Here is a 13,754-nt window from a genome sequence, read left to right as displayed (position 1 = left end):
GGTTTTTTAGTTATGGTTTTCAATGTCAACCCTTGCCAGCACCTCTTCCTCTCTCCTGCCCATCTCTGGCTATCAAAACCCAGGCACAGGCTGAATGAGTTCTAACTTCAAGGCACCAACTCTCAGAGAAGTTTGACGGCAGAAAATCGTCTCTCATCCTGACTGGCACCACGGTACTTTGGAAAGAGCCAGAGGGAACTTTTCTTCCTGGCTTTTAAATGCCATTTGAAAAATACATCTGCATTATTTTATGTTTATATGCAGGTTTACGAAATAAGTGATGGTTTTGCAGCTTGCTGCCAAAGCTGAAGTTGATACAGTTATACTGAGATGCTGTTACAGCTGCCAAAAAAGCACCTTTATACAGCAGCTTGTTGGTAATAAAGAACTGGACTTGTAACAGATCTGCTGTCTCCAGCATTAATACCTGAGCAGAAGGAAAACTCTCAATAAACACAGTTCTGCAAGATAAATCTGCTAACTCCAGAGTCTGCAGTGACTCCCATCTCAGCAGGGCTGCTTTCCACAGCCTGCAAGCTCACATTTGAAGCAAAACCATCTCACAAAAGTACTATAAAACTGTGAGAAGTACTGCAAGAATCCGAAGGTCTGGTTTTAGTATATGACATATTCCACTCTGAGGGGAGACTGAAACAATTCAGTGAGGAACCTGCATGGGTCTGAATGAGCATTTTGTCCTGTTCTCTTGTCTGTATTCAGCCTTTGTGGTTCAGATTTGGTTGCCAGTGTGCAGAGGAAAAACAAAGGCAAAATAACACTTTTGAGGTAGGTCCCAGAGATGTGTAGAGAAGCTCAGTCAGGCTCATTTTGTTTAAAATTGAGAGTCAAATTACATTTCAATATACCTACACTGTTAAGGCTGAAACTAACCAAGAAAGAACTTTGTGGCACCTGAAAATTAATTAAGAGCAAGACATGAAGGACTCCATTTTTCATTTTATAAAAATATCCCCTTAAGAACAAATAAACAAAGAAACAACAACAAAAAATCCACTCAAAACAACAACAACAACAAAAATACAAAACAAAAACAAGAGTGAAGACAAAACAAAACAAAAAACCCCAAACTTTACTATGCATTGTAAGTTTCCAGGAATATTCTGGAGTGAATCTCAGAAAGTCTTGTGAAACTTCTAGTGGACAAATAAACAACTGCACACAACTGCAGTCTCATCACAGCTACTTTTTAACCAAAAGGGGGCTTGTGTGTGGTTAATTAGCACATGCCTAAAGCAAGGTCTGCAATTTTTTTCAGGCTTTAATGTGCTATAACATCTTTTGAAAGGCAGTTATAGAAGAAGAGAAGGGTGTTTTAACAATCAAGGAGTTCACTACTTTGCAGTAAAGTCCATTGAGGAGAACCGAGCTATGTTTTGAAGCTATCACCAATTCACAAATCCTAATTTTCCGTGGGATCAAACAATATTATTGCCACATTCCCAATGTTTGCTTGAGAAAATAAACCCCGATAAAGCTAAAAGTGGTTCTAACTCAAAAAGGATGGAAAAAAGGCACGAAACACATCCTCCACCACTTTTTCTTTTTTTACTTAAGACCCACACAAAGCACTAAAGCAAAGTGGAACTCTACCAGCTCCCTGTGGACCGTGCCCATGTCCCCTGGCTTTCCTCCAGAGAAACAGAGCCCCCAGAGTAAAGTCTCCACACAGCCAAGTGGCTGAACACTAATCACTGAGACTCTGCTTAAACATCTATTTCACACAGAGATAATGCTGGTTTGTGCTGATTCTTACACTTTTTTCCTTTTTTTTCCTTTTTTTTTTTTTTGAGAGCTTCTCATGTTTTGTTAAAAAAAATGATTGGAGGTTTACTTATCCATACCTGCATTTCTGGGGAAACTTTACTCAGAGTTAATCAGGGGAAGTGCAGCTGACAGGGCAGGAAGCTGAGATATGCTCAAGAACCTCAGCCCATTCCCTTCCCTCCCTCAAGCTGCTCCTTTTGGGTTTTGCTGTGTCACCTACTGAGAGAAGAGGCTCCTCCACACCAGTTGACAGACACTCAAGTACTTTGCACGTAAACTCTGTTGCCAAAAGAAGCTTCTAAACTTTTGCTGTAATACAACTGGAAATGATGATGAACAATTACAAAAAAACGTTCTGAAATATTTTCTCAATTACATCGGCCCCTGAATTTTCCTGCCAATTACTGCACTCCTTTCTACAAGCTCTTGCTTCTTCAGAGGTATAGAATGCAGAGCTGGGCTGGGCAGATGCAGGAAACCTGTATTTCCAGGCTGAATTCTACTTTCTCTGAGTTCACTGGGTCACCTAAACCAAGCAAATCACACCCTTTTTCCCTGTCAGTCCTCTCAGTTCTAGGACAGAAACTTCTCTCTTCTGCAAAGCACTCTCAGACCTACTGACAATAAGTGCAATGTAAGAATAGATATTATGACAGCCTCTCTTCTTCACTGCAGAAAATCCCACACAGAACAGGCAATTAGAAAATATAACTAAGGTTTGTATTGAAATATCTGTATAAAACAATGGCCTATAATGCATAGCACAAAACTAGGTTTCTTCTTTCCCTTCTCTTGCTGTTAAATTAATCAGAAACCCAAATCCTAAAAGGAATTATATGCATGCTTAGCTTTAATCACAAGTAATCCCACTGATCTCAATGAGAATACTCCTGCAAGTCCATTAAGAAATAAGAGCTCTTGCTGTTTAGTGTAATATTAGTAGGCACAAGAACAAAACACATGTCCAGCTACAAGTATGTTCTTTTAATATATTTATGGGCTCAACCCAATAGATGATACCCATCTTCCGGTCCACTAAAGGTCACTGCATCCCAGATCAGTAACAGGCTGACCTATTCTGAGAATTCCCCAAAGGAAAAACCACTCCTGCTACACTCTGCACCCATCATAAAGATATTGCTTACCATGGCTGATGAAACCCACAACACCAGAGCCTGCCCCACACTCTCTTCAGAGCAAACAATATACACAAAATTTAGCAAGTCAAACAAGTGTGTTTTTAGCTGAATTTTTCATCCACTCTCTCAGCAAAAAAATGTGGACTAACCCTCCGAAAGTTAATTGAGAGTGATGCAAAGCTGTCTTTTTGTTTGTTTGGGGTTTTTTGGATTTTTTTTCATAACTAGATTGAGATACCTTAAGAAATAGATTAAGTTTTGGATAATGCTGTATTCTTAAAAAATTAGACCCTAACACCTCTGCCATTTTATCAGTCTACCACTCCTCAGTAAGGCCTGAAAAATGTAATGGTTGCTTTCCATTCCCTTTACATTTTGAAAATCTACAAATGTCAGAAATTGCTTGAGAGCAGGGAAAACCAGAAGATCCTGAATGAAGATAAACAATTGAGGCTATTCACTCATAACTTCACAGATCAGTATTTTTCTTGCTACTGGGCAACAGAACACTCAAAGAATCAGACAGGCCAGTGAATTAAGAAACAACCAAATCCAACAGAATAGAACAAAATCCTTCCTTTTGCTAAGCCCTGGGAACATTGGGGGTAAACCCACCAGGGACATGTTCAACCAGACTTTTGTGTCTCCAGGTTTATATACTTAGTTACAACTGAGAACCCCTCCCAGTGTTAAGCAGGATATTTTGGGTCACTCTTAACAGCTCTAATGGGCTGCTCTGATCTCTGTAGCTCTGTATTTCCTTTTAACTAAAGAATGTTACAGCTCAGCCTCTAATCGAGAAAGGTTTTCTGATTTATTTCTTACAGCTCAGCCTCTATCTAAACAAGGCTTTGGTTTACTTCTTAAAGTTCATCTCACAGATAGAGGGTTAAATTCCTATTTGTCTGAAGCTGTGCATGGTTAAGATAACTGAGAGACTTGCAAGCTAATATTAAAAATGAATATAAAATACAAATTTAGTACAGGTCTGATTAAAAATTAGTAAAGACCATCATGGTTTTATGGAGAAGAGATAAAATCCGTTTTCTTGAGGGGTCCTTGTATCACCAATCTTTCATGAGCAGTTAGTCTGTAATTCAATGTGCTTCAGCAGCCAAGTAGTCCTGACATGCTGTTGGTCTGTTATAGCTGTCCCTAAAGAGTGGAACACCCTTACTGAAGTATCAGCCACTAGAGGGAGTGTTTGGTATCTTACCTAAAACCCGATAAGAAAGTGCATTTTAAATAAAAAACAACCAAACTGAAAATGTTACAGAAAACCTGTAAAAGCGTATTTCCCACAGTACTGCAACTGTACATTATGTTCCATGCAAAGTGGTTTAGGAAGAACAAGGCTTTGTTTGTGTATAAGTGTAAATGCAAAAGGAAAAGCACTTCTAGTTCTTAGGTCTCCCCACATTAAACCCTGTGATTTCTGCAAGCAGAGATGTAGTTTCATGTGCCAGAGATGGCCAAATCACCACTGGGTTTGCTTTGCCTGTACAGTCACCTTTGAGCATGTCTAAACCTGAACCTTGCCAAGCTAGAGCCTGACATGTTCAGGCCTGGGCTTATAAACAAGCAAAAGAACCACCTACTACATAAAGTCATAGAATGGATAGGGTTGGAAAAGACCTCCGAGATCATCACCCTTGGTCCAACTCCAGTTCCTTTACCAGATCATGGCACTCAGTGCAACGGCCAATCTCAGGTTAAAAACCTCCAGGGATGGGGAATCCACCCCCTCTCTGGGCAGCCCATTCCAATGCCTGATTACTCTCTCTGGAAAGAATTTTTTTCTCATCTCCAACTTCAAATTCCCCTGGCAGAGCTTGAGCCCATCGTGCCCCCTTGTCCTATTGCTGAGTGCCTGGGAGAAGAGACCAACCCCCACCTGGCCAGAACTTCCCTTCAGGCGGTTCTAGACAGTGCTGAGGTCACCTCTGAGCCTCCTCTTCTCCAGGCTAAACACCCCCAGCTCCCTCAGCCTCTCCCCACAGCACTTGTGCTCCAGTCCCTTCTCCAGCCTCGTTGTTCTTCTCTGGCCCCGCTCCAGCCCCTCAATCTCTTTCCTGAACTGAGGGGCCCAGAACTGAACACAACACTTAAGGTGTGGCCTCACCAAGGCAGAGTCCAGGGGAAGGGTCACTGCCCTGGGCCTGCTGGCCATGCTAGTTTTGATACAGGTTCCTATTTACACTGTCTGCCTCTTTACAGATCCACAGTCACCAGATTTATTGTTCCAAAAAGTCTCCAAAAGGACCTAGGAAACTACCACCAAATTAGGTCCAGGTTCAAGCCACTCTCAAACTACCTGTATTTAAAACAAGATTAAAGAAAGATTAATATGTTTCTCAACTCATGCACATGAATGTGTAATGAATAAAAAACTCATCAAAAATTTTAAATGGACTTGATGATTGAGTCCACACAGTGACAGTATCTGGGGGATTGTGCCAGTATATGAAGGGCATGGTAGTTTCTACATACATTGTTAAATCCTGTCAGTTTGGCAGTGCTTACAAAAACTCAAGACCCTTTCCAAAATCTATGAAAAAATAACTATAACTGGCCAATAGACTTAACCATCCCCACTCCACTCCCTCCTTTATTCCTCACAATCTGCCCCAAATATGTGGAGCTGGAAGGTTCTAGTGAGGCTGACTCCTCAAAGGAGTATTGTAAATGCACAGCTTATTCAGAACCAGCATGGCCATGTAATTGGGATAAAAGAATCCATTTTCACTTCTTTCCTCTGCCAAATGAACATGCTCATTGTGAACTATTACCTTATTTATAACAACTGTGGCTGAACAAATGGGTAATATCCCATCAGAGGCAGGACTGGCACAGGCAACTAACTTTGAAATAACTAAAACAGCTGTTGCAAAGGTTCAGGAGCACACAGTACTCAGAGCACTGAAAGAGGGCAATACACCTTTTAAAAGAGGTAGAAAAACAACTGGGTCATGGAAGCAGATTTCTAAGAGTGAATACTTGCATTTGAAACATAATGCAGACATTTCTCTCTCTTACTGAGATTTTACTAGAATCATTTTTTCTGCAATATTTTGGTGAAGTGATTAAAGTTACTCTTGTAGGAGAGGAGCTTTGTCTCCATCTCAAGCTCATGTCCTTAACTGCACTATTCCTTTAAACAGCCAAAGAGATCACTGAGTACTGAAGAGAGTGGCTGTACTGAACTACCACCATCCTGTGCCACCAACACTAATTTTAAAATGCAACAGCAATCCTGATCACTGTTTTATTCAGCCTTGCTCCTTTCTACAATATCCACCTAAATTCATTCTTCTCTGTTTACCTTCTGCTACCATAACTCAAGAAAGCATTTTGAGGTTCTGGGAAAGAAGTGAACTTTTTAAGTTTATTGTTTATTATTTGAGCCATTCTCATCTCAGGCCTGATTGTGGCCCCTCCAAAAAACGAGTGTCAAACCATCTCTTTAGAAATGGAAAACACAAGGTGTTATGATAAACACAAATACTGCAAATTGCCACTGTTGTAGAGGTGCCTGCCTTAGATATTGGACACTGAATTTCTGTTCTTCCCTCCCATGGTCAAAATTGTGTACATAAAAGCAGCAATGGAACTTCGCAGCTCAGAATATAGAAATGACAACTGTTTGCAACAATCTGTGCTCTGAGTCCACACAGCCCCATTGGCTTCATTTAGGACTGAGTCAGAGAAAGAGCATAACTGTGGCCAAAAAATGGCTTGTGAGACAGACTTACAGACCACAGGCCATTTGACTACACTTGCTGTGAGGCTGGGTGCTTTTTCCTCCCAGTGGATTTTAGTTCTGCAGTTTGGAATAGGAAAGTTTATTTCAGATGGGCATATAAGGTCATGTAGGAGCTGGAAATGAAAAATAATAATGGGCACGCTGTAAAGGAATGTACTTAGCACTTCATTTTGATACAGTCTAATCCTTTGGGTTGAAAGAAACCTTTAAAGATCACAGAATCATAGAATCAGTTGGGTTGGAAGAGACCTCCGAGACCATCAAGTCCAACCCTTAAGCCAGTTCAATCCTCCTGCTATAAATGTGATGTTTCTCTTTTTCAGTCACTGGGGACTTCTCCTGATTGCCATGACTTTTCAGGTATGATGGAGAGTGACTTGGCAACTGCCTCAGTTCTCCCTGCTCATGAGGATATCCTGGGTGAAAAAGGCTCTCTCAGTCAGTATGGCAGTATGAGATCCCATGGGCAAAAGGTGAGGAGTTAAAGCCTCATTTAGTATTCATTTAACCAAAAGAAACTTAATCTCTGGGGTTATCAGCACCTACATGCTTTTTTGGAGTTGATAACTTAGCAGCACCTAGAATGGGAGGATTTTCCTTTGTGTATTTTAAAAAGAGGAACTTTTTCTCCTGATATTACAGGCCATTGGATGCTGGGAAGGCACCAGCCAGCTGACAGGGATGGCAGCAACCAGCAGACCAGCAGTTTTGGAGAGGTGCTCTCTCATTCTCAATACATGAACACAAAAAAAAAGCTGTTGACCTTCCACTGGGGAAAAAAATGTGCCCCACTGCATGTCCCTGGTGCAAAATGATGATGTAGATGAGGGGATTGAGTCCATCATTAGCAAGTTTGCAGATGACACCAAGTTGGGAGGGAGTGTCGACCTGCTGGAAGGCAGGAGGGCTCTGCAGAGGGATCTGGATAGATTTGAGAGATGGGCTGATTCCAATGGGATGAAGTTCAATAAGGCCAAGTGCAGGTCCTGCCCTTTGGCCACCCCAACCCCCTGCAGTGCTCCAGGCTGGGCACAGAGTGGCTGGAGAGCAGCCAGGCAGGAAGGGACCTGGGGGGACTGAGGGACAGGAAGCTCAACAGGAGCCAACAGTGTGCCCAGGGGGCCAAGAAGGCCAATGGGATCCTGGCCTGGATCCAAACTAGCGTGACCCTTCCCCTGGACTCTGCCTTGGGGAGGCCACACCTTGAGTGCTGTGTTCAGCTCTGGGCCCCCCAGTTCAGGAAAGAGATTGAGGGGCTGGAGTGAGTCCAGAGAAGAGCAATGAGGCTGGTGAAGGGACTGGAGCACAAGTGCTGTGGGGAGAGGCTGAGGGAGCTGGGGGTGTTTAGCCTGGAGAAGAGGAGGCTCAGATGTGACCTCAGCACTGTCTACAACTCCCTGAAAGGATGTTGTAGGCAGGTGGGGGTTGGTCTCTTCTCTCAGGCAACCAGCAGTAGGACAAGAGGACATGGGCTTAAGCTCTGCCAGGGGAGGTTTAGGTTGGATACAGGAAGAAGTTCTTTACAGAGAGAGTGGTCAGGCATTGGAATGGCCTCCCCAAAAAGGTGGTGGATTCTCTGACCTGGAGGTTTTTAAGGTGAGATGATGTGGTAGAGTGCCAGGATCTGGTAATCACAGTGGGGTTGGATCAATGGTTGGACTTGATGATCTTGGAGGTCTTTTCCAACCCAACTGATTCTATGATTCTACAAAAATCAGGCCTTTTTCAAAGACACCAGGGAATAAGGACTGTGTCCTTCATCTCTGCCCTCTTGAAAACGTAGCATCCTTTCGGATGGAGCCTTAACAGAACAACTGGGTTCAGAGCAGCCAGAGTTACACAGCACACTCTCTGCTTTATGGGCAAGAGCAGGAAGGACGTGAACCACTTATCCTTCCTAAAACAAAGGACCAACCACTTTAAACCCTGTTTATATTATCATATAATATGGCTGTTTTTATGGTTCTTTTGCTGTGTCTTCATGGTGTCTATATTGCCAATATTACTAGATCAGGCTGATTGCCACCAGAATCTCTCCTGGGAGGAATGGGCTTTGGAAACACTTGTCAGAATACTCTTATTTTTAAACAGTCAGGCAAATGACCTCTTTGTTTTAAAAATACTTTTGCAAGGGCCCTTAGCAGTAAGTTCTCATCACAGGTGCCAGGCATATAAGAACAGACAGTACATCTTAAATGGTAAACATTGGGCTAAATGCATGGATAACTATTTTACTTCACTATGCAATTAAGTAAATGTAAAATATATTTCAAAAAAATCAAAAGGTAAAATAAATAACATGTTTCCAAGAGCAAAAATTTTCAGCAGCTGCTGGGATCAGTTATGCTGATTTCTGGATGATGAACCTAAGACACCTCAGACACTTCAGGACTGTTTCTAACAGATACTGTACTCCAGGATGCTCAGACTGCAAAGTCAAGTACTCCCCTGAAAGAGAGATACATCTTTATTTGAGATAGTTTAGGAATTTAGGGGGCTCTGACCCTTGTAGAGAGTTGTACTTGAATCATTTTAGTTGATTGTTTCTTTATCAGTTTAATATTGTAAAATGAAGACGGAAATCTTGAGCTAATCAAAGAATACTGGGGTAGTGCACCTGGAAGAAATTAATTTACAAAAGTCATACACTTCACAGAACTTAGTCAATGGAGATTGTTTCTGCTAAGAAGTAAATTCAATAAGGGAATTGTCTAAGTCAAGAACAACCTAGATTTATATTAACCAAGGAAAAAATGAAGGTGTCTTAGTAGGAGCTAGAACAATTGGATAAGAGGTTAGAGGTCAGCAAGAACTAATCACACACGCCAGGAAACCTGCCAATGTGAGGAAGACTCTGTGATGAGGAAGATGCAAAGAGCCCCCGATGGTCCTTCCCCACATTCCTCTACCGAAAACCGGGATGTAAGATGGCAATTTTGCTCCATGAAAGAACAGCCAGAAGAAACCTGAAGACACCCATGACGCAATGTGGGAGGGAGGTGATAAATCTTTGGGTGGAATTTTTGAAAGTTACCCTGTATAAGTACCCCCAAAAATTATAACACTCTTGAACATACATGGTGAATAATTCCCTAATAATTCTCTATATTCTAAGCCAGCTGAATAAAAGGAAAGTCCAAATTCAATGACTCTCTGTCATTGGGTTTGATTCTTCGTTTCATCATACTTATGAGGAAAAGAAAAGAAGAAAAAAAAAGGCCTACCTCTGTCTTATACCAAACAAAAATGAAAGTAGATGACGGCCCTGAGGACCTCCCATGCCAGAAGAGTGTACCACGCTGGTTTATGGCCTCATCACTTAACAGCGAATTATCATCAGTACAGAATTCTTTATCACACATATCTGAGTTCAGAATTCCTCTTTATCTCACATATCTGAGTTCTTCACAGATTTTTGCCACCAGAGAATCACAGCTTTGGTAGACACAAACGAGGAGCTAAATTGCCTTCTCCATCCAAATTTTACGTATCTGATTTAATGGCTACCCAAAACCAAAAATCATACAATTGTATCTTCTGTCACCAAGATTAGGCTTAGAGAGATCTCTACCAACCTGCTGGTCCCACTTCCAGCTGCACACAATTGTGCAATGTCTGAGAAAAATTAGTAAATTACTCCAAAGACAAGCAAGCCACCACAGTTTCTGTGTTCATCAGCAAACACCAGACTAACCAGTCATCTGTTGCTAATCTGTGTCAGAGCTGTTGCCTAAAGTTGGCACTGGAAAGAAACCTCTAAGACTCAATTTGTGAGTTTTACAAGTCAGGCATTCTTCAGTCAGCACTGGTAATCATTTCGCCAAAATGCACACAGGTATCTTCACTACAGCTTATATGTTTGCATTACAGGAGTATTCATTGTCATTCCCCACACTCCTGCTACATATTCATGACATTTCCCAACACCAGAATCACAGAGACTGCAAAACACACTAAACACTGACTAAGGATTGTTCTCTCTGGCAACAGAAAGGGTCACAAAGCTTCCAGCACAGCAAAGAAACATTCATGGTGTTTCAACTAGAATGGCTGTGGTCTCAACGTTCCCCCTAACATCCTGTACAACTTCTTCCTTTCTTTCTTTTTGTTATGTAGGGATTATTTGCCCGTTCCATGTTCATTCACTCTCCTCTCCTCTCCTCTCCTCTCCTCTCCTCTCCTCTCCTCTCCTCTCCTCTCCTCTCCTCTCCTCTCCTCTCCTCTCCTCTCCTCTCCTCTCCTCTCCTCTCCTCTCCTCTCCTCTCCTCTCCTCTCCTCTCCTCTCCTCTCCTCTCCTCTCCTCTCCTCTCCTCTCCTCTCCTCTCCTCTCCTCTCCTCTCCTCTCCTCTCCTCTCCTCTCCTCTCCTCTCCTCTCCTCTCCCCCATGGAACAAAGGTAATGACAAGACAATAAAGATGCCTCACTGCCTACCCCTTTCACTATAAAGGAAAGCTAAAAACATGGTAACATTCCTGGAGCCATGAGAGAATGTTTTACTAGCCAGTGTAGTGCATTTAGGGTAGTTACCATAACAGGAACATTAGTTGCCCCAAACAGGCTCTTTCTAACTGGTTTTCAATGCTATACTCAAAAGAAAGAAGATTTTTTTTAAGAAAGAAAAATAAAAGGAACTTATTTTATGCTAATTGTTGAACTCATGTTGTTAAAGTGGTGGTGGATTGTGCTCATCTGGAGGAACAGGATTAGCCAATTCATTTCATTATCTGTCCCAGTCAGGTGTGTTTTCTGCAACGTTTTCTAATTTGCACAACAGAGCTCTGTCTGGGTTGTAAACAGTATAGGCAACACTTAGATTCAGTCAAACAAAAAGCCAAACCTCTTTTTGCTTAGTAGAGAAGAAACCAGTCAAATATATATTTATCTTTGTATTACAGTTGCACTTATTTTATAAAGTTTCATAACATAAACCCAAGAGTTTGACCTTACAGGCGTTAAGAACACTTGTCATGGTTCAAGGCAAGCTCCAGAGCAGTGGAACAAGTGCCCAGCAACCTTCCTTCTCCTAAATTACAACAGAGTGTGTACACAGCCAGGGTGGTTTGGGGGTTTGTGTAACTGCAGGATTAAGTTGCTAAGTGTCTTGACTTTCAGAGCATTTTTATTCCCTAAGCCCCGTTCCCTCTGCTCTCAGTGAAGCAACTTTTTTGATGCCTCGGTTAATAAAGTGCAGTACAAGCATAATAGATGGTCTTTTAATACACTGAGCACTCTCTGCAAGTTTCAGAAAGATCTACAGTTGATTGGAAATTAGAGGTAAAAAAGGTATCCACAGTCCAGCACATGTGGATGTTGTTGGACATTTCAAAACCCAGAAACTCCTTTCCCAGGGAGTTGTTCTCCCTCTGCAAACCCTGCTTTATCACATCCATCCAAGCTACCTCTGTTGGCTTCTCCACTTCTTTCCAGCTTCAGTTGAGTTTTATCTCCTGACTGCTGCTTGCCCAGCCAAGGATGGCAAAACAGACAGAGCTTCAGTGGATCCCAGCAGTGGTAATGGAAAACACCCATGAAGTTCCTACAGCAAATCTGCACAACACACACTGCAATATCCTCTCTACAAGACAACTGAAGTGACTTCAGAGTCATCAATACAAAGCAAAAATGCTACTGTGCATTCCAGTCCTGCATCTTACCGAAATCCTGACACCAAAGCATAACTTGGAAAGTGATGCCTATTTTAATTTGAAAACCGGTCAGTTAATTTATCCATTTGTCTTTACTTGTTTAGACAATGACAGTTCATTTTTGGTACAGAAAGCAAAGTGGTGCCGTTCTCATCTGCTGAGCTTCGTTTTTGAAGTCATGGCAGATATTCTCGATTACAAAAAAAAAAAAAAAGAAAAAAGAAAAAAGAAAAAAGAAAAGAGTCTGCCCTTTGACTTTTAAAATTAAGTCTCTCAGAGCTAATGTAGTGGTATTTTTGGGTTGTCGGGTTTGGGCTTTTTGGGGGGTTGTGGGGAGTGGGTGATGAAACGTCCAGTTAGCACAATTTGAAAAATAATGAGGACACGAAGAATGAGAAGTTGAAAAGTACAAAGACAGATTCTCCTTTTCAGCTCTACAAAATAAGCATTGCTATTGCTTTAAGGATAACACAGACCACACTTCATTGACTTAAACTCCAGTTGCTCACAAACAGTAACACAGCTCACTGAAACTGAGAGTTTCTTAACCATGTGAATGTAAACCCACGAGGACAAGTCCAAAATCACCAGCACTCCAGTATAAGGGAAGTTCCCTGATCCACTAGGAAGAAATAAATAATTTGGCAATATTTTACTATCAATTATTTAATATCTAAGTGGCATGCACTAAGGCTTTCTTATGTATGCTGAAAATAATTTAAAATACTAACCTATTGCTCTTTATTTTGTGAAGATTAAACTGCAAGTTGGATTTACATTATTGAAACAGATTTGTCTTCATTTTCTCATTTATTGACACAAATGACAGGAAGATGCTCAAATATTATAGTATTGATTTTTGGCACGGTGTCATCCTGTGTTCACATCTCTAATCAGCGAACCAACAGCTGAAAGACTGTCCTTATCACGAAAAAATTAATTTGGCATATCAATGCAAGGAATTGGATAAAAATTACTTCACATTAAATCAGTTCAGTAAACTGTTGCCCTAATTAACAGTTGTTGTTTTGCTTTTTTTTTTTTTTTTAAAGAAGCTCCAACACAGGAGTTCAGCATGATGCCAGGAGTTATATAAAGGCTGAGCTTGGGTTTTTTCTGATTGAGCTTTGATGCATCTTTATTTTACTTTTTAAGATAAAGGTGATAGCTGTGACTAGACAAAATTAATTATTAATAAAGCGTCACTGTGTTTTACACAATGATTGCATGCTGTATCTAAGAACATAAGAATTACCTTTCTTCCCCCAAAAGCTGTCTGAAACATGGCCCTACCACTTTCCTTCACTAAAGGAAAACATTCTCATCCCCAGTTTACACCTGGGTAAACTGAGGGACAATCTGCTGCTTCAGAAGGGGGTGTCAAACGCCTGCAGTAAAGACGGATTTTAACAGGATTTGGAG

General features: G+C 41.4%; 1 protein-coding gene across 2 annotated transcripts in view; it reads right to left on the bottom strand.

The window, feature by feature from the left end:
* Positions 1 to 13,754, bottom strand: part of BLVRA (biliverdin reductase A) — a 49,278-nt gene that overhangs the window by 17,974 nt on the left and 17,550 nt on the right. The window lies entirely within an intron of this gene.

Source organism: Pithys albifrons, chromosome 7 (genome assembly GCF_047495875.1).
Source record: "Pithys albifrons albifrons isolate INPA30051 chromosome 7, PitAlb_v1, whole genome shotgun sequence".
Classification (NCBI taxonomy): domain Eukaryota; kingdom Metazoa; phylum Chordata; class Aves; order Passeriformes; family Thamnophilidae; genus Pithys; species Pithys albifrons.
Note: the sequence above shows the minus strand (reverse complement) of the source record. Positions and strands in the feature narration are given on the sequence as shown.